Genomic DNA, 27,868 nt, shown 5'->3' on the forward strand with positions numbered 1-27,868 from the left:
TTGGAAGTGTAATCACTGTATATCTGAGGGGGGCAAATGGGATACCAAACATACATTTTTTTTTGCTCATGCCCATGATTGGATGTTACAATCAGCAGAGCTTCCCCTCATTTTGCCCAAATAATAAACAGGGACTGCACTTCCAAGTGCACTTTCAGTGTACTTGAAGTTCACTTGTGCACATTTCGAATCATGTATTTAAAAAACACCCACTGTGTGTTGTGTGGCATTTTAAATCTCCATGTAAGCAAAGTCTCATAAATTTGGACATGTGATCATGAGGGAAATTTAAAGGGTCACTGAAGGAAGCCTCCCTTTGTCCCCTGTGGTGTCTTCTCTGGTGTCTTTCTCTGTGCCTTTGTCCTGTGGAAATCATTACATACAGTATCTAAATTATTACACCAAAAAAGGCTAGCCAGAAAGAACAAGTAGAATTCATATCTGCATTAACTTACATTAACTTCTTCTTTAGCTCCCCAAAGAAGTTAGCAAAAACGACCTTTATCCATCTAATATACAGACAGCTAATTATAACATCAACATAATGACAACAGTCATTAATTGTGCTTACTTCTTTTAATAATGGTGCGGTGAATGGAGTCCAAATGTTCTTTCTCTCTGTGTTTAAAATCTGACCAGCGTTTGCGAATTTGATCTTTCGTCGCTTGACCTCATATTCTCCTTCCAATACCACGAGGACCTTCTCAAGAACCCAGTCTTTATGGCTGTTAGGCCTATTATAGTTTTCCATCTTGCAGTCATAATCATATTTTTCAAATATGCGCACCATCTCCAACATCTCCCCCTTGCTCATGGGGGTGGCCTTGTGTCTGTGATAATCTCCACCACTGCGGGGCCTGTTCATTTGTGTGGATTCCGCCATCATGTTCTCCCTTTACGAATGTTCCGTCGTGTATGTCGCATGCAGAATAAAGATTGTGGTCATGCCCCAGCATCATGACGCACGGAGAGGGGAGTTTCACGCATGCACAGAGTATATACATCCATAACGAACGGTCGATGTACCGGACGCTTGAACGAAACCATAGTTGCGAAACGAACTCAAGCCGAATGGATACCTATAAAAAAAGGTACGTGACAACATTGTGACACTGGTGTTTAATGCTATATACTGCTTAGATAAAGGCCTATATTGTAAGCAGGTTATGAGCAAGAAGCAACCCATTATGGTTTGTCTTGCGTTCTTTCTTGCAGATATCTGATATACTTGACCCCAAAATGAAGACGAACTTGAATTCCCACAATTTCATGACTGATTTTATCGAGCAATACAGGTCACACACCTGTCTGTGGCAGGTCAAATATAAGGACTATTCAAATAAAAATAAAAGGCAGACAGCAATTGATCAACTGGTGGAATTGGCGAAGACTGTGTACCCAGGGCAAACGAAACTATGATAAAGACCAAAATTGGGGGCCTGTGGAGCATGTATAACAGGAAGATCAAGAAGATCGAGGAATCTAAACGATCAGGGGCAGCAGCAGAAGATGTTTATGTGCCAAAGCTGTGGTACTTCTCCAGCCTGCAATTTTTGAAGCCTCAAACTGTGCCACGCAAACATCTCTCCACACTACCCTCCACATCAGCAGAGGCCACTGATACTGAAACAGATCCTACACAGGATGAAGAGGAGGAGGAGCTCAGCTTGACCCAGGTATAGCATTATATAAAAGATTGTAATTCAAATATACAATGATGCTAATGCGTTGTTATGATGGCTCAAAAATTATTACATAAACAAAGTGAGTTGCATATCAAATAGACAGTACTGTAAAAAATACATTTAGACAAGAATGAGAAATGCTGGAGGCATAATGATAGGCTTTGCTTTTTGGACACATTCAAGTTGTAAAAGTAATGAGCTGAAAAGTGTTTGGGATTGATGACACAAAAAATAAAATGATGCTCCTTTTTCAGACACAGGAACTTTGTAGCCAGGAAGAGGCCGGGCCCAGCAGCCAGACAACTGAGTGCAGAATCCCTACCCTGCGCCCTCCTAGCAAAAGGGCCAGGAAGAGACACCACCTGGATGAGGCCACAGCTGAGTTCCTTACTAGGGCCACATCTGTCATCACCACAGCACCCGATAGTGCTGAAGGCTTTGGCTGTTTCACAGCTAATAAGCTCCACAAGATTGATGCAGATCAAAGGGAACTATGTGAGGGGATAATCATCCAGCTCCTGAGCAAGGCCAGGAAACGTGAGCTAACCCAAAAATTACATGTGTGTGATTTGGACCACACACCTCCACCTCCTCAACAACAAGACTATCCACCCCAGCCAACCTACCCACCCCAGCAAGCCCACCCACCCCAGAAAACCCACCCACATCAGCAGCATGGTGGTCAGTGGCCGAATCAGACCCAGGATCCCCAACAAGGCCAGTGGTCTGGGGAGTTTAGGCGCTACTAATTTTTGATTTATTTTTTATCATTTTCTTTTGCTTTTCTTGGTTCTAGTTTTTGGAGGATCATTTGCAGTTTTGTTTTCAAACTGATCATTTGGATGACAGAGAGTATGTCTAGTATTTTGATGATTTTATTTTTGTTGTGAATGCACAAGAAACAAAATGGCCTCAGCTCATGTGGATAGAAGTGTGGAGAGCGATGTGCGTGGTTCAGTCTGATGACAAAAATCAGTGTGTTGTAGTACCACAGCCTGGGGACAGATATGTCTTCTGCTGCTGCTCCCCATCTTTTGGAGTCCACAAACTTCTTGTGCTCCCTATATTGTAGGTACTCCTCAGGTTCACAAATATGAGCTTAAAACATAATTGATGTATGCCCTGGGGTACAGAGTAGACATGTGCGTTCTCGTTCGTAACGAATGGATTTTTGTACAAATTTGTTCGTTTTCGTACATTCGTATCAATTCGAACATCAGAAAAGCTGAAAGAACCAAAATACGAAAATTACGGAATTACGAATAAGCAAATTAACGAACAAGCGAAAATACGAAAGTATGGTTGGACAATCTTACTAAAATTTGAAACACAGAAAAAGCAAAAGAACGAAAATGACATCTATAACGAACGATTTTCATTTGTGTGTTTTGTAAATCCGTTTCTTTGTCTATTCGTAAATTTGTGTACTTGTATCGTTCTTTCGAATGGGCACTGGGCAGTGTAGTTAGTGAGTGATTACTTAATATCTTAGCCAATCAGCTTATCTCTTTTGTGCTGAGTCACATTGTACAGTGTAAAGCCTCGTACACACGATTGGACTTCAAACAAAATTTTCCGTGGATTTTTGTCTGAAGGGAGTTGGCCGGACTTTTGAAACCGAAAAAGTTTGTCCAATAGAGGATTTTTAGGAAAACGCTCATTTTGACGTTTGTTGGCAAAAAGTCAGACCGTGTGTATGGGGCTTAAGAGAAAGTATATCTTAATATGGATTAGCCACGTGTTGCTATGTATTTACAAAAGTACAAAATTACGAATACATTAAACGAAAATTATTATCTAACAAAATTACGAATTTCGAATCAACGAAAATAAATTAGACAGAATTACGAATCATTCAGTATAAACGAAAATAAAACTGTTACGAAAATACAAACGGGTCCGAATAGGAAAACTTGCGTCTTACGAAATTACGAATCTAAGGAACGAGATGAAACGGAACAAAAAAATATGAAATTTTTTGTTGTGCAGACGAAACGGAACAAAAAAAATACGATTTTTTTTTTTTGTGCACATGTCTAGTACAGAGGCTTCCCCAATTCCACCAGTTGATCTATTGCTGCCTTCCTCTTGATTTTGATATTCCATTCTTGTGCTTATTATTTAAATAAAATTAATATTAACACAATTATTTGATTATGTGTTGAAATTATAATGACAGTTTGAGTAGGCAGGTACTTTTTTAAATTAAAGGGACACAAAGAGTAGTTGGTACTTTGAGCATTAAAAAATATAGGGGGTAATGGGGTTGTGCTAACTTCACCCACAAAATAATATAGAAATATGTTTGCTTCATTTAACAAAAACACAAATCCATAGTAAAGACATTTGTTTATTTATTATTATCACATTATAAAGAAGAGAATGTGCGCTGCATTTCTTGATTTCATAACTTGCCGCGTCACAAATGTGATATCTCCAATACGAACGCTAGTTTTACAAGACAGAACGCTTCCGGCTGGTCCTTGCTTCTGAGCATGCGCATTTGGGCTTTGAACAAAAGTCCGATGGCTTGCTGTACACACGGTCGGACTAGGCACCATTGGACTTTTGTTGCCTGAAAAGTTTGTATGTTTGCAGAGCGAACTTTTGTCCGATGAAAAGTGAAATAGTTTGTACGATGGAGCGTACACACAGACAGATTTTTTGGAAAACTTGCTCATTTTGAAGTTTGTTGGCAAAAAGTCTGACCGTGTGTACGGGCCTTAAGACTGGGATGCCATTAAAGTTCATGTGCCTGTAAAGGCAAGTGTCCAATAATTTTATATTCTATCTATATCTAGAGATTATATATATATATATATATATATATATATAGAGAGAGAGAGAGAGAGAGAGAGAGAGAGAGAGAGAGAGAGAGAGAGAGAGAGAGAGAGAGAGAGAGAGAGAGAGAGAGAGAGAGAGAGAGAGAGAGAGAGAGAGAGAGAGAGAGAGAGAGAGAGAGAGAGAGAGAGAGAGATCTTTCTCTCTCTCTATATATATATAATTATACTGCATATCAATATATAATAATATAAATGAATCAATTTATAGACATCGGAAAAATTGCTGATAATATAATTGAATATTAGGAAATGGAGCAACTTCCCAATTACAAATTGAACTGACTTTGATAAGGGACTGGGAGGCATCCTAATCCCTTATAGAGGAAGTGTGTGTCTACCTAGATATAAATGGAATTGTTCTTATCTTCCCTCTGACTGAGGCAATAGGAATGCATGGCAACGTAGAGCACACAGCGGTGTCTATCCGTCCTGCAATGGATAATCATCCATAAAATAATGAAGGGAAAGGATGCTGCTATTTTTTTTTATTAAGCCTTCTTCTCCCCCACCGGTCTGTCTATGGACATCTCCAGCTTTCCCTCCCCAGCCCCCTCCTCCAGAGCACTAACAGCTGTCTGCACAGGGCTCACACACAATAAGGGGAGCGTGACTACTCTGTACATTCACATCTCCACACACAAGGCAGACATCTTCATTGTGTGCAGCAGAAGAGGAGAGAATGGTGTGATCCCTGCGCTGTGCTTCCAGTGGCAGAGGGATGATGCTGATGCTGCTGCTGCTGCACTTGCTATGCAGCTAATGATTAATTGCACTGCTCTGAGGCCTTTACTGCGCATGCTGCAGGTACACACTGCTCCTCCATCTTAAGCTTCCTGCAAATGCAGGGACCAGGACACAGCCTTTTAATAAATAAAGCAGCCAATCTTGGCGCCTTATTTATCTCGCTTCCATTGCTGCATCTGGGAAGGCTACGTACGGACAAATCCCATTCCTATTTCCTGAACGAAGAGCCAGCGGCCTCCGGTGCGATATATGGGCTAGCAAGCAGTCCGGAGCTCAGCGTTTTCCCTGAGGACACAGTCTCCATCATGCACATCTAAAGGGACCTTGACTTTTTTTTTTTTTTTTTGTGGATCCCAGGAATATGATGGATATTTACAGAACTGCCATTTGTGTCTGAAGGGAAGCTGTAAGTTAACCTGAGGGTGAGTGTTGCTGCCTTCCCTGTCATTGGGTCGTATTGGAGTACATGTATGCCTTATTGAACACGTTGGTACAGTAACACCTCTCTTGAGATTGGGGTTGCGGTGTCTGTTTCTAGCCAGGCAATAGCTGCAAGACGCAGCAGGGGAGGTGGTGGGGAGGGAGAGGTAGCCTGGAGGCTACTGTCATTGTCCAGAAGACTCAATAAAGTTTTCCAGTGCTGAATATGTACCGCAAGTACTGCTGGGATTTGTAGTCCTTGATGGACATGCTGGATGTCACAGTAGGATGCTCGTTGGTTAAATTCAATTTCCTCTCAGGCCTTTAAATAATGATGCTGAACTAATTGAATTGCATTTTCAGTATAACCCTTAAATGATCACATCTCCGGAGATAACCCCGATTTCTCTATTGGACAATGTTATAACAGCATCCTGATGTAGCTGCATGGGAAACTTGTTTATTTATTGCTTTGATCTGTTTATGTTCTTTGGGCAAACAAATAAAGAATACAGCATGTTGTGTTCAATGACCTTAGGATCAAATGGTTAGAGAACGGCAGCAATGCTGACCATGCGTCACCATGGACCAAAACGCTTTTTTCTTTTAATTTAATACACGTGACTTAAGTAAGGTTGCTTCACAATTTATGGTAGCAGAGATGCCGTAAATAATTGAGAATGACGGGAAATCAATGTGATTTACTGAAATTCAGTGAAAATTGAAAGGTCTGCTTAATGACAGTGCTGCAATACAGAGAGAGAGCACTGTGCATTATATTTCTGGGGGAATTAAGTATCGCATGGCATCATGGGTAGATCACATTAAAGGTTTGCTTTGTGGAAGAATATGGAGTAGTACCAGTAGTTAACTAACAGTAACAAACACCTATCATAAAAAATTGTATGTGGTTGGTAGAGCACTGTTGGTTTAATGTTACTAAAGCTGGCCATACATTAAACAATTTTCTTGTTGAATTTCCTTTAGATTTACCTTCAGCTATGAAGTGCAAGGGCCGGCCCGACTGCATACAAACTGAAAGTGTTTAGGTTTGACCTCATATTGGACGTATTCTTGCTGCTAGTTAGAATCTTTAATATTTGCAAACAAAATTAAGGTTTCCAATTTAGAATTATAAGCTGTCAGGTTAGTAAAACAGCGATATCACAACCGATTCAGTCATACAGTTTGTAGTGTACATAGATTTGCAAAACAATGTGATTAAGGAATATTTCTGAACTTTGTTTTATCTCATGGTTACTGTGAAATTGTGTGACTGCATCAATGCAGTGCATGTTCTCTCAGCTTGCAGCTCCACTTCATGCTGAATAAACTAAATTAATAATGTATCTTAAATAGAAAACTATCTTTAGGTAGATTTTTTCTTTCGAGAACATTTTATTAAAATAAATTTGATAAAAATCAAAAAAAATCTGATTTAAATAAAAAAAAATCTGATTTTAGATTTTTTTTTTTAAATCATCGATTTTTATCTACCCTGGCTCTGGTAAGGAAAATTGTGCAAGAAAAATGTATAATGTATGACCAGCCTAATGTATGTTTTGCAGTGCATTATGCTGATCTTTGTGTTTCTGTAGGCTCAGCTATTGACCCATGGTCATATACTTGCAATCACATGCCTGTAGAGAAGACTGTCCTGGCTGTGTACATCATATACCAGATTGCAATTTTGTATCTGAGTATAGTTATAATTTTGTTTTCAGAAAACAGAAATTGACAAGACATTTAATCAAATGCTGTCTATATCAGGCTCACCACACACACTGCAATTGCATTGTACAACCCAGGGCTTTTTTTCCAGCAGGAACGCGGGGGAACGCAGTTCCGGCACCTCCAGGACTAAATGTGTGCAAGGGGTGCTGGGGTGTGCTGAAGGCTCTGCTGATGCTGGGGGGTCTATTGTAGCTTGGGGGGGGTCTATTTTAGCATGGGGAGTTTCTATTGTTGCTGAGGAAGTCTCTTGTTACTGGTAGGAGATCTATTGCTGGTGGGGGTGGGTCTTATGTTGCTGGGGGGGGGGTAGTTGTTACTGGGAGAGATCTACTGTTAAGGGAGGGGCCTATAGTTGCTGGCTGATGGGGGGGGGTCTCTTGATGCTGGCTGTGGGGATATCTGTTGTTGCTGCCGGGGGTCAATTGTTGCTGAGGAGTCTATTGTTACTGGGGGTCTATTTTTGCTGGGGGATATTTTGCTACCGGTGGTCCCTTATTGTTGTAGTTAGATCTATTGTTGCTGGAGGTTCTTTTGGTGTTGCTGGCTGAAAGAAATCTATGTTACTGCTTTTCTTGTTATTATTAACAAATTTCATACAAATTACTTGGCACCAAAAAATGATACTTGGTTCTGTATTCTCTATAAAGGACAGTACTGAAAGATGGGCAGGGGGTGGAGCCAAGGAATGGTCCTTGGAGGTAGGTAGGGGAGGAGAAATGGGGGTGACTCAGAAAGGGGGAGTTCCTGCACCTAATCTCTAAGAAAAAAAAGCCCTGGTACAACCTCATGTAGATCTACCATGTGGTGAAAGGGTCTCCTTGGTTGGATAGAGATTGATCAGGTGGGTCCTGGTATTACATACTTTTGGTAATTCTAAAGTTGATTGTACAGAGATTATATGATTAGATTGTTTGTGGTGAGTTGATTCAGTTGTTGGGTCTTTTACTAATGGAATATTTTATTGGGTTTATTTTATTAGTCTATGGCTGATTTCACACGGCTGTGCGATCAGGCACGTTTTTCAGGCGGACCTGATCAGACCATCCATAGCTCTCTATGGAGCGGTAGATGTCAGTGGACTTGTGTCTGCTGACACCTGCCGGCATCCGATTCTGTCCACAAAAACAACGGATCGGAAGACAGACGGATGAAAATGGACAGGCGGTCCAATTTCATCTGACAGCCCCATAGAGAATGGCAGGGCTGTGTCTGTGTCAGCTATGCATAGCGGAGCAGACACAGGCCTGTCATCCGCCCGCTCAGCGGGGAGATCCAGGGTCTATCAGTTTTTCCGGCAGACCTGATCGGAACCTCCATTTCTTTTTCTCCATTTTCCATGTGTCTGTTTACACCCACCGCAATCTAATACGATCCACCAAAAAGAGCATAGGGATCCGTTACCCTTCCATCCAGCGGATCGGATCAGACGGCAGTTAGGTGTAAACAGTCAGGGGGTCTGTTTACATCCGATCGGCGTTAGACCCCATACACGCTATTAGATTTTCTGCAGGTTTTTGTCTTCAGATCTACCAAAACAATTAATATGAGGTCAAACCTTTAGACCACTTTCACACTGAGGCGCTTTCATGCTAAAAACAGCACCTAAGAAGCTCACGGAAACGTATTTCCATTAAAATTAATGAATGTTTTCACACTGGGGCAGTGTGCTAGAAGGGCTGTGAAAAACTCCCCTCTCCATTGAAATTAATGAAAAGCTCTTCAAAAGCGCCTGAAAAGCGCTTCAAAAGCTCTCAGTGTTTTTACTGGCAGTTTAGAAGCGCCTCAGTGTGAAAGTGGCCTAATGCCTCATACACACGACCGTTTTCCTCTGCAAAAACCACTCACGGTCGTGTGTATGTTTTTTGTCAAGTAAAATGTTGTAGATTTCGACGAGAAAAAAAGAGAACATGCTCTCTTTTTCCTCGTCGGGAGTCTCAATTTCCTCGTCGTGTTTCTCGTTGGGCTGGTTTACGACGAGAAACATGTTCGTGTGAATGCTTAAAAACCTGTGCATGCTCAGAATAAAGTATGAGACGGGAGCGCACCTTCGGTAAAAGTAGCGTTCATAATGGAGATAGCACATTCGTCACGCTGTAACAGACTGAAAAGGCCCCAATCGTCTCTCGCCAAACTTTTACTTAACACGCAGTAAAATGAGATTAGCAAAAGCAGCCCCAAGGGTGGCGCCAGTGGAATCGAACTTCCCCTTTATAGTGCCGTCGTACGCGTTGTACCGCGTTTGAGAACGACGAGATTTTGTCTCAACAGAGTGTATGCAAGGAAAGCTTGACAAGAAACTTGTTGAGAAAAACAACGTTTTTTTTACGACAAGATTCTCGGTCGTGTGTATGAGGCCTAGGAGTTTCAATTTGTATACAATCAGACAGGCCCTTGTACTACATGTTTTTGGTAAACCTGAAGACAAAAATCTGCAGAAAATCTAATAGTGTGTATGGGGTCTTAGGCCCCGTACACACGTCCGAGGAACTCGACGTGCCAAACACATCAAGTTCCTCGTCGAGTTCTGTGTTGAAGCCGCAGAGGATCTCGGCGGGCCAACTTTCCTCATTGAACAACGAGGAAATAGAGAACATGTCGTCTTCCTCTGTGAAAAGTGTACACACGATCGAGTTTCTGGCTGAATTCTGCCGAGAAACTCGTTCGTGTGTACGGGGCCTAAGAGGAGCGCGGGCTGTGATTCTGATACCGCCAACAAAGTCGGCATCACTTTACATAATCACATATACAATATGTATCATAAATAAAAACACACTCAGATTCCTTTGTCTCTACAGTGTATCCTAAGGCAAAGTGCCAAAACTTTTTGCTACTAATCTGTATCTTACCCTGGCACAGAAAAATGTCTGTATGTCAAGCTGATCAGGTAGTTTCAATGTTTTCTGAACATCTGACCCAAACCAATTATGCAGGTCCCATCCAACTTTGGCTTCCTCAATATTCTCTGCCAGGACTCAGAAGTCAGTGAGCTACAGTGTTTCTGCAAACTCTGCAACTGTGCTAAAATAAGCAAAGCATACCTTTAGGCCCCTTTCACACTGAAGAGTTTTTCAGGCGGTTTAGCGCCAAAATACCGCCTGAAAAACTCCTGCCCAGCAGTCTCAATGTGAAATCCCGAGGGCTTTCACACTGAGGCAGTGCGCTAGCAGGACCGCTCCAAAAGTCCTGCTAGTGGCATCTTTGGAGCGGTGAGAGGAGCGGTGTGTTTACCGCTTCTTCACCACTCCTTCCCATTGAAAACAATGGGACACCACGGTAATACCGCCGGCAATAAAAATAGTGGCACTATCCCGCCCCAATGTGAAAGGGGCCTTAAGGGGAACTTAAACCTTCCCCAAAAATTTTACCTTTTATATACTACTTACCTTTGATGCTTCTTTATGCAGAATAAGCATGCTCTGAAACCCAGTGAATCCGGCATTGTCCTTTTTTCACCCGTCACTCTTCTGCTGCACCTCATGTCCCGTGCCACCATCATGAATCTCCCATAATTGGAAGCTGGCTGTCTCTTTCGCATAGATTGTCCCCTGATGACGCTTGCTTATCCCAGTCATGTGCAGACGTAGGTCTTGAATGGGATTCAGGTTCCACAACTTCCTGTGATGTGTGATGTACATATCTCAGGAGGCAGTGGTTAGCTGATGGACATCATCCTCACCTAGATAAGAAATCATAAAAGGAACACGCTAATGAAAAAAAGTTCTGCAATTGTGAATAAAGTCTAGGAGAGAAAGTTGTATTTCTGAGTGAAGGTCAGCTTTCATCCTAATTATCTGTAATCTGCTAGAGTCAGAATCCATAGAGCACCTCACAGGGTCATTAGAGATCCGATTCCTGTTGCATGTGCTTGGTAACTTTTTCCTCTATCATTAGGTCCCTTTCACACTGAGGAGTTTTTCAGGTGGTACATTGCTAAAAATAGCGCTGCTATACCGCCTGAAAAACTCCTGCCCAGCCTTCTCAATGTGAAAGCCCAAAGGGCTTTCACACTGAGGCGATACGCTGGCAGGAGAGAAAAAAATCTCCTGCAAGCAGCATCTTTGGAGCGGTGAGAGGAGCGGTGTGTATACCGCTCCTTCCCATTTAAAACAATGGTATTAACCCTTTATCGGCCGCTAGAGGGGGTTAATACCGCACCGCTAGCAGCCGATTCCCGTGGCAATTCCGACAGTATAGCGCCGCTATACCGCCACGCGCCTCCCGCCCCAGTGTGAAAGGGGCCTAAGTCACATGCAAGTTTAAAGTGTGAATGGTAGCTGTTGTAAACTGCTTATCACTTAATTATTTTATAGCCAGTCTATGATACCCCCTTTCCTCCCTGTTCTGATAATGGCTATATCAAAAGCCTCGTACACACGCTCGGTTTACTCGGCAAGAAACAGCAAGAAAACTGCTGGCAGAGCTTTCTTGCCGAGTATACTTTCAAGCCCCATACACACTATCAGTTTTCCTGCAGGTTTTCTCTTCAGGTTTACCAAAACCATGTAGTGCAAAGGCCTGCCTGATTGCATACAAATTGAAACTCTTGAGGTTTGACCTCATATTAGATGGTTTTGGTAAACCTGAAGAGAAAACCTGCAGGAAAACTGATAGTGTGTATGGGGCTTCAGGTGAGGCTTAAGCCCCATACACACTATCAGTTTTCCTGACAGTTTTCTCTTCAGGTTTACCAAAACCATCTAATATAAGGTCAAACCTCAAGAGTTTCAATTTGTATGCAATCAGGCAGGCCCTTGCACTACATGGTTTTGGTAAACCTGAAGAGAAAACTGACAGGAAAACTGATAGTGTGTATGGGGCTTTTCAGGTTTCTCGACAAGAAAACTGCCAAGAATCTAGACGAGAAAAATAGAGAACATTTTCTCGTCGTAAGATTCTCAGCAGTTTTCCTGCCGAGAAACCTGAGAGTGTGTATACTTACCTGTCGCCGTGGAAACCCGTGCATGCTCGAAATGACTTTGACGCATGCGCGGTAGCTTCCTAGGCATAGGTAGGGTGCAGCAAGATGGCGGCGAGGGCATCGAATGTGATGAGCGCATGCTCCTTTTTGAAAGGAGAGTCTGTCCACTCTGGTGGCAAGAGATTCTTGCCAAGAATCTCGTCAGCACTCACCTTCTCTCCCTGACTAGTTAACTTCAGCGTGACTGAATACAGACATGCTCCTCGGGAGTCACACTGAGAAGCTCATTATACGATCCGGAAGGATGAGCGGTGGAAGGAAAGACCAGGAGAACGTGTGCAGAGGAAGCTTATGTCACAGCTGTGTGTGGCCGCCATCCTTCCGGATCGTATGAGGAGCTTCTCAGAGCGACTCCCGAGGAGCATGTCTGTATTCAATCACGCTGAAGTTAACTAACCAGGAAGAGGAGGTGAACGCTGCGGGGAGGGAGAGACAGAGGAGCGGAGGAGGGGGGGGGCGGCAGTCCACTGTCACTGAAGCCGGCCCACTGAGCCATCGGCCCACCGGGAAACTTCCTGTAGTCCCCATGGCCAGTCCATCCCTGGCTGTGGTGTACATGCTTATACTTTCCAAACTGTGGGACCCTTTGATTTACCACCTGGCCTGTGTGCTTAAGAGATTTCATGCACAGCTGTCATACAGGTTCTATACAGCAGAGAAATCATCATAGATCATGCAGTAATGAGTCTTCTCACCTTGTTTATGATTAGGGTTGCACCAATACCGATATCGGTGCCAAAACTAGGCATTTGCATGAGTACTCGTGCAAATGCTCCGATACCTTTGTGGTGCAATTTGAGCCCATACAAAATTGATGGGCTCAAATCACACTGCAAATAATCGCATGTGATTTGAACAAGAATGCTGTGTGATTGCTGTCTGAATTACATTCGGTTTCCCCCAACGCTCCTTTGTGAACCCAGGCTTGTCATAGTGACTTCACCCTGGGTTCACAGTAGCAGTGTGGGAAACTGCATGTGATTTGAACAGAAATGCAGTGTGATTTCTGTCTGGGCTCAAATTGAAGTACAATTTGAACCCATTCATTTTGTATGGGCTTAAAACGCGCTGCAAAGGTTTCGGTAATCGGTATCAGTGAGTACTTGAGCACAAGTATCGGTGTGTGTACTCTAGGGTGATCAGACATCCCTGGTTTCTGGGGACAGTCCCCGGATTGAGGACACTGTCCCTGGACCAAGTCTGTCCCCGGTTTTGTCCCTGGATTGGATTTGAACAGGGGCTGGGGCAATTTCAAAGACAGTCAGTGCAGAGTTAAAAAAAAAGAATCTGAATTACACACCCCCGCTCCGCCGCTCCTACTAGCTTAGGGGGGACTATTTTTTCCCATTATCTGTGCCCCTTTCTGATAATCATCCGCTGGTTGGAGGGAATATTTCTTCAGTTTCGGGTGCATGCCCCTCCTCTCGCATTTTCTTCTGCCTTGGCTCAAGTCCCGGCCAGCTGCCTGCCTGCTTATCTCCTTGCCTTCCCTGGCGGAGTGATTTTCCTCCGCTCCCCACCCAGTAGTAGCTGGGGCACAGAGCTTAGGACTTGACAGGCTGTGAGGCGGGCGGCAGCGGCGACGGGCAAAGAGGCGCTGATTGCCTTTGTTACTAGTAAAAAAAATATGTCCCCAGATTTAATTTTAAAAATCTGGTCACCTTAGTGTACTTTCCGATAAAAAAAACGGTATCGGTACAACGCTACCTATGATCTTTCATTAGTGTGGCACCCACCTGGATAATTGAGGGATGTTTGCCATACTGACTTTCCCTAAAGCTGTGAGATATTTGATATTTGACATAACTAGCTCAGAGAGCAGCAAGGGATGTTGGGGACACCATAAGAGGTCTGAATGAATAGTAAGCTATGTGAGCAGACACCACATTACTTCATGATCTAATCGTATCTCTCTGCAGGGCAGATCCTGGGTGATGGCCAAGCTTATTGTCTTTATATTTATATTATATATTTGTGCACACTGCTCATGTGACAGTGCTTGCCTGGCTATTGCAGCCACTGAGCAATGTTCTGGGAGGCTAAAGACTACAGATTGAATGAAGCAGGAGCCAGAAGATCCTTGCACTACCATAGTAGTCATCACCAAATCTCACTCCAAGACGTATATGATTACCAGTCAGAGACTGCAGTAACTTAGATCACACTGCAGAGATACATACCTGGAAACTTGCCAAAGTCGATGAGTCAAAATTGGGAAGTGGTGAGGGGTGTGGCTAATAGCTACATTGAACTGGAAGTAATGATTTAATAGCAATGCATATAGTGGTCCATCAGTTTGACAACAACAGGCCTGCAGGCAATTAAATTATAGTAATATGGTTCTCGAAACAAACAATGCTGACTTGGTCTTACACCTGCAAATGTGGAAATATACAGATGCCATACTGGCAAATGTGGTAACTGGTTCCTTTTGGTAAACACCTCAGCTCTCATAACCTCCCTACTCCCCATTTTCCACTAGAAGTAGAGGACTTCTGCAGTGGCAAGCATTTTAAATAGACAGCCAGGAAAGCTTATCCCTTTAACAAATATTGCTATAGTACTGTATTTGCTTGCCTGCACTGGCACTCTGCCCAGATGAGAGTTGTATCCTCATTAGGGTTGCCACCTTTTCGTCAAGCCAAACCCGAACACTTTAGCGGCGCACAGCAATTTTTTTGTAGTACATGCTATAGGATTGTAAGAGACTTAGGACACCTTTGAGTTACCCTAGGAGAGTAGTAAGGAGGCGCGCATAGCGCGATGCAGTGAGCAGTGGCTGTGGTCAAATTGTGTTAACAGTGGAGAGGGGGGTGGACTTAAAGGGGCATGGTGTGCCCATAAAATATGATTAGATTAATAAAAAGAAATGTCAGTTAAAATATGAACCTAGCTTACCTTAAAAGTGGACGCTGTCAATCAGTGGGGCAGTGGATGCCTGGACGGTGTCGGTAGAGCAGTGGTTGGTGTCAGTGGGGCAGAGGATGCTGTCAGTGGGGCAGAGGATGCTGTCAGTGGGGCAGAGGATGCTGTCAGTGGGGCAGAGGACGGTGTCAGTGGGGCAGAGGACGGTGTCAGTGGGGCAGAGGACGGTGTCAGTGGGGCAGAGGACGGTGTCAGTGGGGCAGAGGACGGTGTCAGTAGAGCAGAGGACTTTTAATTGACAAAAAAATAAAAGCAATCCACAGAAGAAAGAAGATATTAGATAAAGGCTACTGAGTGAGCTCTGGACAATGAAGTGATTATGGCAGGATGGGTCTGCAGGGAGAACTAGACTGATCTCCAATCAGCAGCCATGTCCCTGGAAAGAGCAGCATGACAAACCCCACACTGGAGAGCCTGTGGACTGAACTGCAGGAAAGTAAAGACCCTCAGCTCTGTACTCACCCAGCTGTCGGTGTCCCCTTGCCTCGCACCGCAGGCTCTGGGTTTGTTCCTCCCACTGTCCAGACAGGTCACATGCTCGGCTTGAAGAGGGGAAGAGCCCGAGGCCGTGTCTGCATGAAGAAGGCACTGGTGCGTCTCTCCCCCCTCACAGCACACAGTCGCTCCTGTAATGTGTCACCGCACACAATTTACACAGCGCCAGATACTCGGCCAGAGCGTCGGACAGTGCAGGCAGGGAGGGAGACACCTGCAGGGGAACCCTATTACACAGTAATTATAGGAGACTTCTCAGCACTGTGTCCGGGGCTCAAAACCCGTACTGTCCAGGTGAATCCCGTACGGGTGGCAACCCTAATTTCCCCATATCAATACTGCTCTCTGTATCTAGACACGATCATCACCTATTTAAAATTCCCATTCCTGCTATCCAGGACCTGCAAACATCTTAAAAGGCATGACTATGGTATAACAGATATTACGTGCTTACCATCTATCTGCCAGACCAACCCCCAGCTTCCCCCTTCCCCATACCTTTTAACCATAAACAGAGACCACACCAAGCTGGAGTAAATATTGGCCGTAGCAGTCATTTTATTAACAATTCAAGTAAATTAACATTAACTGTATAAACATCTGTTACACCAACCCCATCAGTCAAATACTCGCGTTGGTCTTTGGAGGAAAAAAAAATCAATCTTGCCACACAATCCAATCTGGCACTGCGGTACCTTTAACTGAAATAGGCCTCCAGATGACATTCTAGCTCAGAGACAACAAACCACTGAGCGCAGTGCACCCGTTAACCAAATTCCAGCTAAACCACTGTTAGCTGGAATACCACCAATGGGACCCAAACTCTTCTGTATCCAAGGTTTCTTCCTTTACTCGCAAAGACCAACACCTGCCACAACATCAACTTCTCTGTAGAAAAAACTGTTTGCATTAACACAAAAACAATCACAATACTTAATGCAATCGGGGAGGGAGGGTGGGAGCTCGCTCCTCCTGCTAACACTGAGCTGGGGAGGGACCAACACTTTCCCTCATGCCTTATGCTCCTCCCACTATCTCCTGCACCCAATCGCACACCCTCTCTCATATCCCTCCTGCAATGCACCCCTGTTAACCCCGTCATGTCCGCCCCTTCGCCTATTCATTACATGTTTTACTCCGGGCTTCTCTCTATAGCGAGCTACCATTTTACACCAGCTGGCTGTTTGCTTCGCCTTGCTGATAAAAACAGAGAGGAATCAATCATCTACTGGAATACTGTATATACTACTGACACTAATGGCAATCAGGGGATAATAAAACAATATTTTAATTTTTTTATGTTTTCTTGCATTCCCTGCAGTATCTGCACAGCCTGAACTCCTTGCTTATACTCTAGGGAGGCCCAGAACGGAAAAGACAAAAGGAAAAAATAGTGAAGGGCTGGGCATGACAAGGTGGAAAGGAGAGTCAACAAAAGGGTTAAGTTGGTAAGAATGGAAGAGGAGGATTCAGGAGTAAAGTGCTGGATAGGGGGAGGAGCTGTACAAAAGGTGGAGCCGAGAACTTCCAGTAACATTTTCAGTTGGTGAGGGAGACAGAAGGAAGCAGTTTTACATGCTGCTCCTCTGTCATGCTGCCAGGGACATTATCCTTTTTTGCAATTCAGTCGTCGGCTTCGAAGGGCACTCTCTGGGGTAGGTTTCAGTTAGACCCCCCCCGGACCCTGCAGTATAACTATCTCTGGAGGGGGGGGGGTTTCCCTTTCGCTCGTAGGCCTCTGCCTCTGCTGCGTTTTTTTTTTTTTTTGCTTGGCCCTGTTTGGGGACCGCTGCAGTCACGGCTATATGCAGGGGGACACTTATCCCCCCAGCAGAGTAAGCTCACTCACTTTAAAAAATGGGGGGGGGTGCTTTTTCGGTGGGTGTCTGCCGGCCGGTGGGGGGCGGGGCTACGCGCCGTTATGGCGCCCCTTCCTCGCCACATGCAGGGAAATTTTATTGTACGTCCCCTCATCTGTCCCAGCAAAAGGGGGGGCAGCGGTGGGTGGATGCAGCGGTATGGCTGCCAGGCCGTTTCTGACGCGGCCGGCGGGGGGCGAGGCTACACTTTGTAATGTCGCCCGTCCTCCCCCCCAGCAGAGTAAGCTCACTCACTTTAAAAAATGGGGGGGGTGCTTTTCTGGCGGGATTCTGCCGGCCGGCGGGGGGCGGGGCTACGCGCCGTTATGGCGCCCCTTCCTCGCCACATGCAGGGAAATTTTATTGTACGGCCCCTCATCTGTCCCGGCAAAAGGGGGGGCAGCGGTGGGTGGATGCAGTGGCATGGCTGTCAGGCCGTTTCTGACGCGGCCGGCGGCTGGAGGGGGGCAGGCCCATGTAGCATGCAGAGAGTGGCGGGGCATATGGGGGGGTTGTTAGCGTGGCCTACCTAGTGATTAGGGGCGGGTGGCAGGGTCACGGTCCGTGGAGCTGCAGAGATCTACGGCCTCCAGGCCGGCTTTGCCTGGGGGGCTGCTTACATCGGGGCTGGTGGCCTGCGGGGATGGCAGAGGACTGCAAGCGTGGCCTGCCTGGAGATCATCGGGGCACATCGGTTCGGCTGGGGGCAGGGTCACGCACGAGACGGCTGTCCACTGAGCTGCAGGGATCCACAGCCCCAGGCCTGCTTCGCCTGGGGGGCTACTGACGCTGAGGCTGCCGGCTCCTGCAGCACAGTCGGCACGAGGAGGCTTGTTCCAGTGGAAGAATGCCAGACTCGGGCGCCATCGGTGGATGTAGAGGCGACAGCTGTGGGGGACATGACCGGTCAGCCCGGTACGTCTGTCTCTGTTTCACACGTTTTTTTAAAAATGAGGCACTGTGTATTTTATGAGGGATGTGGGGGGGGGGGGGGTCCGCAGTGACAAGGGTAGCATTGTATACGGAGTAACGATTAGAGGGGGGGCCCCCACGGCTCTGGTGGATATCTGCACCGCTGCGTCGGAAGTGGTGATGGTGAGTATGGCGGCAGGAGACGAAAGGGGGGCTGCGGCAAGGTCAGATGTGGCATGTGTTGCGGATGCTTATAAGTGGGAGGTGGGCGTTTGTTTGAGGCATTTGTTTTAAGGGACCGTTGGCGGTACAGTGGGTGGGAGTTTGGTAAGGGTGAGTATGTTAGAGGTTTGTCGTCAAAAGTTCATTGGGTGGGGGAAAGCCCAATGCAACATGGATGAAGGATACCGTTTATCCCGCGGACATTCGTGTCTTGGATGCCGGTGGCCGCTATCATGCCCGGTGTCATAGGTGAGTACAACCGTAGCGTTGCTTGACTTGACGGAACTCTGACTTGGGATGCGCTGGTAGGTCTTCTACGCGGGCCTCAAAGCAGTTTCTGCAGGGGGGGGGGACGCCCGCCCCTGGATTGCCAACAAGAACGTGGTGGGGGTTGTGCAGGACATTTTACCAGGGGGGCTGCTGTAGGTTTTGGGGGGGTTCGACAGGTTTCAGCATGGGGCCTCGAGGGCAGTGGGCACACACCCCCCTCCCGTCCTGCTGTTTAACATGGCGGCGTGCTGGGGGGAGTTTGCTAGCAAGCGGTACTAATCCGGTGGGGGGGATTCGGTCTTTTCCTAGGTAGGGATAAGTAGGGGGCGGCGGCTAGTATGCTGGGCCTCAGGGTTTGTTCGTAGGGTTATGGGACAATGGAAGGGTTCCTTGACTGTGGTTCCGCTTATTGTGGGGATTTTCGGTCTGTTTCTACAGTATCCAAGGGGGTTGCGGTCACGTTTGTACTGGACGTAACGCAGTGGGGGGGGCAGTTACGGTTATGCCAGTGAGGGTTCAAGGGGCTCACGGCTTGGGGGTGGTACCTGAGGAAGAATGGAATTCCTTCGACTTACTCACCACCTCGCAATTTGTAACGGGGTGTCTGTTATTGTTTCATAGACACAGGGTTTGTACGGTGTCTTATGCTTCTGACACTGCTAGGGGGTGGGTTAGGCGGTATGTACAAGGAGCGCACGCTTTAAGGTCACCCGGACAGCTTTGGGCTGTCGGGGTGCGGGTGGTAGGACGGGTTTAGGGCGCAGGGACTGCCCTTTGGTCGCTCCATTACCTGCACCATGTTACAAAGTTTTCGTTCAAGGGGAAGGTTGTTCAGGATGTGGCTGGCTGGGAGTCCGGCATCCCTTAGTTTTATTTTCCAGGGGGGGGCATTCCTATAAGGTGTGTACTATTGCTGTCATTGTTGGTGCGCATGGAGCGTAAGTTTTGGGTCGGTTGCCTGCTGGCAAGCCTGGGGGGCCCGTCTACGGTACTTGGTTTTCTAGCACCGTAGACATGGGGGGCTGGGAGGGCTACAGGCGTGGGATTACTGAGAATAGGGCGAAGCTTGGCGGGCGATGGATGTTACAGGATTGGTGGGTAAGTCCATTTGCATGTTGAATTGATTTCATGGGTGGGGTCTTTACGCCGGCGGCTACCGGTGAGTTCTTCGCCCCGATATATGTCATATATTGCGCAAGGTGCTCAGGGTGAATTTCTTGCCACTTGTCTGGGGAGGTACAACGGGCCATTGCCTGGGGTGGCTGGATCAGGGTGTAATGTTGTCTTAAAGTTTGTCAAGGAGGCAGCAGGGTCTGCTTGTATGGGGCGTTCTGGCGAGGGGGGTGCGGAATCACCCCCCTTGCCCTTAGGGGGTGCGGAATCTTTATCTAGTGACTGGATATAGGCGCGGTTCCTTCGGTACAGGTACTGTGGGGATTGTTCCAGTGGTCCTGGCAATGGAGCCTGGGGGAGGCGTGTTGGGACTTGAGGATTGGGGGGTACTGTGAGAACAGGGGTGGGGGTTCAAGTTATAGAACCAGTTTTCGTGTCGTTACAGACGGTGGTATGGTTGCTGCGCCATTTAGTTGGCATTGTTTACAGTTGGGTCAATTATTTCCATAGGGAAAAGGACCGGGAGATGGGTCAATATAAGTATGGAGGGAGCACGGCTGGCGGGTGCTGAGCTGGGGGGTCCGAGGCAAGGTTGTTGATGGTATATTGCGAAAAGGGGGCATGGATGAATAGGGGTCAGTGTCTGGGAGGAAAATCAAGACAGACATGATTTTGGGTAAACAACCGATATACAGGTATCGCACGTGCAACCTACTATCGACGTTGGGAGGCAGGCCTCTTTGCAATTTTTGGGGTAATTTGTTAAAACCTTGGGGTCAGTATGTTGCATGGGTTTACGAGGTAATGTTTTACAGCTGTTTTTCATGGGGTTTTGGAGCATTTAGAGTGGGGCATATGGATTTATCCAGGCGAGTTGAGAAGGGGGTTGCTGGCCCAGGATGTGTGTGGGCTTTGGGAGATCGGGTGGGGCTGCGTTGGCACAGGTTACAAAAAAAAGGGGGCGAGTGTTTCGGCGGCTTTTACAGCCCGGGCGAAGGGTATGGGACTTTTCTAGGGTTTGTTTGGTTGAGAGTGGGCCGTTCTCTTGGCAGGGGAACAGGGCCTGGTTTGTACATGTTCTACTTAGTGGCGTTTTTTTCAGGGAGTACCTTAAAGCAGGGGGCAATGGGCCTCACACTCCTTCCACATCATGGTGGTCACAGGGGCGGCCGGGTGTGGGTAGGATGAGGCGGTGGTTGAACGAGTTCTTGGGTGGTGGGAATTCAGGATATTTATGTTTCCGGGGGACCACACTGGTTAACAGATCGAGTTTTGGTGCACTGCAGGGAAAAGGGGGTGTCTCCGAGCTGGAGTCGGCTGGAGGCCGAGTATGGTAATGGTACCGCAGTGTAATGGTGGAAAGAAAGGTTAAGTGGGGGTTGCTGTCAAAGATCAATTAGACGGGTGTTAATAAAGTTGTTTTGGTTAAAAATGTTAATGAATAATGTTTTGGATTAGTTGGAATTATTTAATTTAATTTTAATATTTAATTTTGAGTTTTAAAATGTCCACTGGTTAGTTTTTACTGCAGTTATGTTATGGGTATTGTGTTGGTGCTGGTGCTTCCCCTTAATTGTTTGTCTGTTTGTTTATGTCATTCCAGATGTAGGTTACACACGCCTTGTCTGGATCTTGGGGCCTGCTTATGGTTTTGGGGGGGGCTGGGAGTACCGAGGCTAGACCGTTGATGGTCAGTTGGGGCATCTCTCAGGAGGGAGGTGGGTAATTGGTGGCGAGACATTACAGACATGTAGGTAGATTCACAAAGAGTTAGGTCGACTTATCTACTGATAAGCCGGCCTAACTCAGAATCTACGCCGACCTAAGTTTAAGCGTATGCTCAAACAGAGATACGCTTAAACATATCTAAGATACGACGGCTTGCGCCGTCCTATCTTAGATTGCAATATTTTGGATGGCCGCTAGGTGGCGCTTCCATTGCGGTCGGCGTAGAATATGTAAATGAGAGGATACACCGATTCACGAACGTACGCCAGGCCGACGCAGTACTTTTACGCCATTTACGTAAGAGATAGGCCGCGTAAAGTTAGAGCTAGGCTCTAGTGGAATAGTAATGTCAAGTATGGCTGCCGTTCCCGCCACGAAATTTGTAATTTTTACGTCGTTTGCGTAAGTCGTCCGCGAATCTGGATTTACGTCGTTTACGTCCACGTCGAAATCAATAGGCCCGTACGGCGTACTTAGCCACAATGCGCACTGGGAGATGTAGGCGCCTGGCGCATGCGCAGTAGGCAAAAAATGTAAAAAAAGTGAGGTCAAGCCTCATTACCATTAAACACACCCCCCTCCAACCCATTTGAATTAGGCGCCCTTACCCCCGCCGCGTTTACACTACGCCGCCCTAAGTAAGGAGGTAAGTGCCTTGAGAATCATGTACTTGCCTCTCTTACTTAAGGCGGCGTAGTGTAAACACGCTAGGCTACGCCGTCGCAAAATTAGCGCGCCCCTACCTGAATCTACCCAATGGTGTGTTGCAGGGTGAGGTGAGGATTGTTAGGCTCGACTTGAAGTGGACGAGGTGGTGGGTGGATTTGTTCACGTAATGGGGGTTTGGGTTATCGGACAGACAGAGTTGGAGTTTAATGTGGGAATTGTACCTGGGGATTTATAGAGTTTAACTCTAGTTTGGGGGTTTGAGCCAGGGGCGCTGGGTCTCCTGGATGAGAGTCAGCGTGCCCTGCGGGTGTGGAGGGGCCCTTAAGGATAAGGTGTTATGCTTGCGGGCTGTGGCGGTGTCTTTGATGGTGGCAGAAAACAGATGTGATGGAAGTGGTGGGGGGCTCATCCGTGGCATAGGCCCCTCTGGGGTATTCCAGTGGAACGGTGTCTGCTGGAATACGGTATTGGTTGCACTGCGGAAAAGGGGTTGTCTCCGAGCTGGATTCGGCTGGAGGCCTGGTATGGTAAAAATTAGGGTTGTCCCGATACCACTTTTTTGAGACCGAGTACAAGTACCGATACTTTTTTTCAAGTACTCGCCGATACCGATTACCGATACTTTTTTTAAATGTCATGTGACAGTGGCAGTATTTTTTTTTTTCACTTTTTTTTTTTTTTTTTTTTTACAGTGATTTTTTTATTTATTATTTTTTTAGGGGGGGGGGGGGTGAATTGTCAGTGGTTTTTTTTTTACATTTTTTTTTTTTTTTAATATTTATTGCAATTTATTTATTTTTTTAATCAGCCCTGTTGGGCTTTGGTGAGATTTCAGGGGTCTTAACAGACCTCTGCCATCTCCCCTTTAAGACAGAGAAAGGGACTAGGGAAACAGATTCCCCAGTCCCTTTCTCAGCTGCTTCAGCTGAAATGAATGGAGGGAAGCTCCTCCATTCATAAACTGAAGCATCGTAAACACAGGAGGTTACGATGCTCAGTTATATGAATGGACAGAGTCGGTGACCACCGACTCTGTTCATTCGGAAAAAGTAGGAGCCGGGCTTAGCGGCTCCTACCTCCGCTCTCCCCCTGACAGATTGAGGGGGGAGAGCGGCACTGCAAAAAAAACTGCACGGACTGACTGAGAGATCTGCACGGACGGAGGGGGGGGGGGGGGGGAGGAGGAAAGAACTGCACGGACAGACGGGGGGGGGGAGGAGGAAAGAACTGCACGGACGGAGGGGGGGGAAGGAGGAAAGAACTGCACGGACGGACGGGGGGTGGGAAGGAGGAAAGAAATGCATGGACAGACGGGGGGGGGAGGAGGAAAGAACTGCACGGACGGACGGGGGGGGAAAGGAGGAAAGAACTGCACGGACAGACGGGGGGGGGGGAGGAGGAAAGAACTGCACGGACAGACGGACGGGGGGGGGGAAGGAGGAAAGAACTGCACGGACGGACGGGGGGGGGGGAAGGAGGAAAGAACTGCACGGACAGACGGGGGGGGGGAAGGAGGAAAGAACTGCACGGACAGACGGGGGGGGGGAAGGAGGAAAGAACTGCACGGACAGACGGACAGGGGGGGAAGGAGGAAAGAACTGCACGGACAGACGGACGGGGGGGAAGGAGGAAAGAACTGCACGGACGGACGGGGGGGGGGGGGAAGGAGGAAAGAACTGCACGGACAGACGGGGGGGGGGAAAGGAGGAAAGAACTGCACGGACAGACGGGGGGGGGGAGAAGGAAAGAACTGCACGGACAGACGGGGGGGGGGAGGAGGAAAGAACTGCACGGACAGACGGGGGGGGGGAGGAGGAAAGAACTGCACGGACGGAGGGGGGGGGGAGGAGGAAAGAACTGCACGGACGGACGGGGGGGGGAAGGAGGAAAGAACTGCACGGACAGACGGGGGGGGGGAGGAGGAAAGAACTGCACGGACGGACGGGGGGGGGGGAAGGAGGAAAGAACTGCACGGACGGACGGGGGGAAGGAGGAAAGAACTGCACGGACGGACGGGGGGGGAGGAGGAAAGAACTGCACGGACGGGGGGGGGGGCGGGGAGAGAACGACACGGACGGGGGAAGGGAAGGAGAGAGAGCGGCACGGACGGACGGGGGGAGGAGAGAGAACGGCACTAACGGACAGGGGGAGGTGAGAGAGCAGCACGGACAGGGGAAGTCAACAGCACGGGGGGAGAGAAGATTTGCAACTCCCCTGCCTGCCCAAGTATCGGGTGAAGCATCGGGAGCATTTCCCCGAGTACAAGTACTCGGGGAAATGCTCGGTATCGGTCCCGATACCGATACTAGTATCGGTATCGGGACATCCCTAGTAAAAATGTCCCGCAGTGTTGTGGTGGAAAATGTGAAGTTCGGGGTGCCGTCAAAGACAAACAGGATGTGTGTTTAAAAGTGTTGTTACAAAGGTTATTTGGAAATTATTAAAATATTTTGGTTAATAATAAAAGGCTGTTATGGCCATTTATACTCCAAACTCTTGTCTGGTCTTATCATTGAATGGGGGTATGGTAATGTGTGTGTGTGGGGTTTAAGGGGTGGTAAGAAAATTGGAGATAGCTTGACTACTATCTTGACTACACTGGTCAAGTTAGTCTCTCTGCAGGTGGAGAATAGGAGGAGAGAAGTGAGGACTTTGGGGCAGGTGAAGCTCCATGCTGTGGTTAATAAGGAAGTGATGTTTCCTGTTACTTCTCTTGATCATCTGAAATGCCAAAAATTAGAGCAGCCATGTTGGAATTCACTCCTGTTAGCTAAAGTCTCTGGCCAAAAGTCAGAAAGTTCCCAGGTATGCAGATATATCGTTTTAGGGCTCAAGGCACAGGAAGTGTAATGGAACTGTCAGGAGAAATGTATGTTAAATCTTTCAGGGTACTGCATAGGCACTGTCAAAATGTCAAGATGTTCTCTAAAAAATACTTTACAAGGTCCGGCCCACTTTGATCAACCAGAGTTTGTTGATTGTAAAAGTCATTTAACGGAGTTTGTACATATAAGCTTTCAGACCACAATTCACACTGCAACTACAAAGGAGACGTTTTTCCCCAGGAACATGTGCGATGGGAATATAAACAACACTCCCACCGCAAGGCATGCTAATAGCTGCATTGTTTTCCTAGTAAAGCTAGCAACTATAAGGATCATTCACTTTCATAAAATTTCTCATTAGCGACGGTTTGCTTAGAATTATTTTACGTAATGTTGGAAAATCAATATGTCCAGTATTTGTGGGTTTTTCTATTGCTTGTAATTGTTTATGTACATGTTACAAACCAATGAACATTCATCAGAGCTTTAAATGGGAAGAACAATTGCCTTGTCTATGATTAGCATTAGATTTTGTCTTGGAATTGCGTACTTAGATTTCTAAAGCGAATCTGTTGCTATGCTCATTCATGCCTATTAGTCCACCCCCAGTGGGGGTGGACTGGGGGTGAAAAGAAATATATAAAGAAATATATAAAAAAAGTTTTTTTTTATAAAAAAAAGGGGGGTTGTCATCCGGGGCCCTGGGGAACTACGGGCCCCTGGGGACCCCCAGACCTCTAAAAAAAAAAAATTGTCCCTTTAATAAAAATAAAATATATTAAAAAAAAAAAAAAATTAAATTTAAAAATAGATAAAAAAAGGGGGGTTGCCATCTGGGGCCCTGGGGGCCTCCGGACCCCTAAAAAAAAATGCTTTAACCGCCGGGAAACCCGAGGGGAAAGCTGAGAACCAGCTCAGCAGCTTTTTCCCCCTACACACGGCCGGTTTTCCTGGCAGGAAAACTGCCATGAGAGCTTTGGCCGGGTAACCTGGCCGTGTATATGCTCCCCGGCAGGCTTTCCCCGAAACTGCCCGGTTAAAAAATGCCGGAAATCCCGGAGAGAAAAAGGGAAACATGTTTTTCCCGCTGAGATTCCCGGTGGTTTTCCTGTCGGGAAAACTGCCATGGAGCATACACATGGACAGTTTTCCCGGCCAAAAGCTGTCATGGCAGTTTTCCTGACGGGAAAACTGGTCATGTGTACGAGGCTTGAGTATTTGGTGCTTGGGCTTGAATTTCCAATTGCCATGCCCAAACACTGTCACCTGACCAGGAGGTTAAAGTCATCTACCCCTAGTGTAATCTTCGATATCATCTAACACAGAGCGCGTTAGGACTGCACAGCAATGAAGCAAGGTGAGTGTAAGTGGGTCAGTGAAGTAGGTCTAAAAAATACCTGACTGGGGAAGGTGGGAGTTTTGCCCAAGCAAACCTGTGGCCACATCAAAATAACAAAGCTAACAGAAGCTTTTAGCACGGAAAGTTTCACATCTGCAATTTGCCCACCTCTTGAAAGTGGAGATTAAAGCGGAGCTCCACCCTAAAAGGGTGATCGGACTTCTTGACAACAATTGTCCAAAGGACCTATATGATCGGACAATCCGACCGTGTGTACGCTCCATCGGACAAACGTTTTAGCTTTTCCATCAGACATGTTAGCTGTGAGAACAGACAAACTTTCCAGCAACAAATGTCCAACGTCGGTTAATCCGATCGTGTGTAGTCAAGTCCATCGGACTAAAGTCCAAAGTACAAACACGCATGCTCAGAACCAATGCTAAAGATCAGACAACAATAACAGAAGTTGCCCAAAGGGTGGCGGTAAAGAGCAGAAAAACCACGTAGTACGTCTATTACCTCACTAGGTTCGTGTTTGTTGGCTTAAAAAGTCCTGCCATGTGTATGTATACCAAGTTCACGGACAACGCCCATTCAGAGCAAAATCCACGGAAAAGTCAGTTGGAAGTCCGATCGTGTGTATGAGGCTTTAGAAAGTATTATTTTACCGATAGGCTAGTTGATGCTTGGAATAGACTTCCAGGAGAGGTAGCGAGCCAGTCAACAGTGCATGGCTTCAAACATGCTAGGGACAAACACTATACAAAAAATATATAAAACATGTGTAGCACTACCCCCGAAGGAGCTGCTGGTTTAGATTTGGGCCTGCCGTTACCTTACTGTTTCTTGCGTTCGTCTCAGGGGTTCTCCTTGAAGAATTATCCAGAAGAAATGTCTGCACCAACACAAAGTCTCTTTCAAGGGTTTTATTAAACAAACTTTCCAACAGAGGGATAGAGGAATGGGGAGGACTCAGGTGTCTTAGGCCCCGTACACACGACAGAGGAACTCGACGTGCTTGGCACGTCGAGTTCCTCGTCGAGTTTTGGGATGAAGCCGCCGAGGAGCTCGGCGGGCCGCCTTCTCCCATTGAACAACGAGAAAATA

At 46.7% G+C, this 27,868-nt stretch overlaps 1 protein-coding gene across 1 annotated transcript in view; it reads left to right on the forward strand.

The window, feature by feature from the left end:
- Positions 1 to 5,028: 5,028 nt before the first annotated feature.
- The window catches only part of GLRB (glycine receptor beta), a 199,423-nt gene continuing 176,583 nt past the window's right edge, over positions 5,029 to 27,868 (forward strand). The window contains exon 1 of the mRNA XM_040332238.1: positions 5,029 to 5,694. The gene's annotated coding sequence lies outside the window, so the exon portion shown is untranslated. The remainder of the gene's footprint in view (positions 5,695 to 27,868) is intronic.

The sequence above is a fragment of the Rana temporaria genome, chromosome 1 (assembly GCF_905171775.1).
Source record: "Rana temporaria chromosome 1, aRanTem1.1, whole genome shotgun sequence".
Classification (NCBI taxonomy): Eukaryota; Metazoa; Chordata; class Amphibia; order Anura; family Ranidae; genus Rana; species Rana temporaria.